The following is a 309-nucleotide window of genomic DNA, read 5'->3' as shown; positions in this document are numbered from 1 at the left end:
AAAATTCATATATATACTGTATATATATTTCTATTCAAGAATAAATTGGTACAGGTATGCACCACTTAGTAGCATATTTCTTGGAATTCTAGCCATTATTAAGTGAACATCATAGTATACTTAGGCAAACCTTATCTGGTATAGTCTAATATACATCAATAAAGAAACATTTTACATATTTAATTTGTTAAAAAAAAAAGAGTTAAAGAAGTCCATTTTAATCCCAGGCCCCTTACAAGCTCTTGACAGATCTGGGTATTTTATTGGACCCCTGTCATATGGGTGGGCTGTTATTGACTAATGCCTATC

This window comes from Centruroides sculpturatus, unplaced genomic scaffold (genome assembly GCF_000671375.1).
Source record: "Centruroides sculpturatus isolate CEXI.00-Female unplaced genomic scaffold, Cexi_2.0 scaffold1224, whole genome shotgun sequence".
NCBI classification, from domain to species: Eukaryota; Metazoa; Arthropoda; class Arachnida; order Scorpiones; family Buthidae; genus Centruroides; species Centruroides sculpturatus.
Note: the sequence above shows the minus strand (reverse complement) of the source record.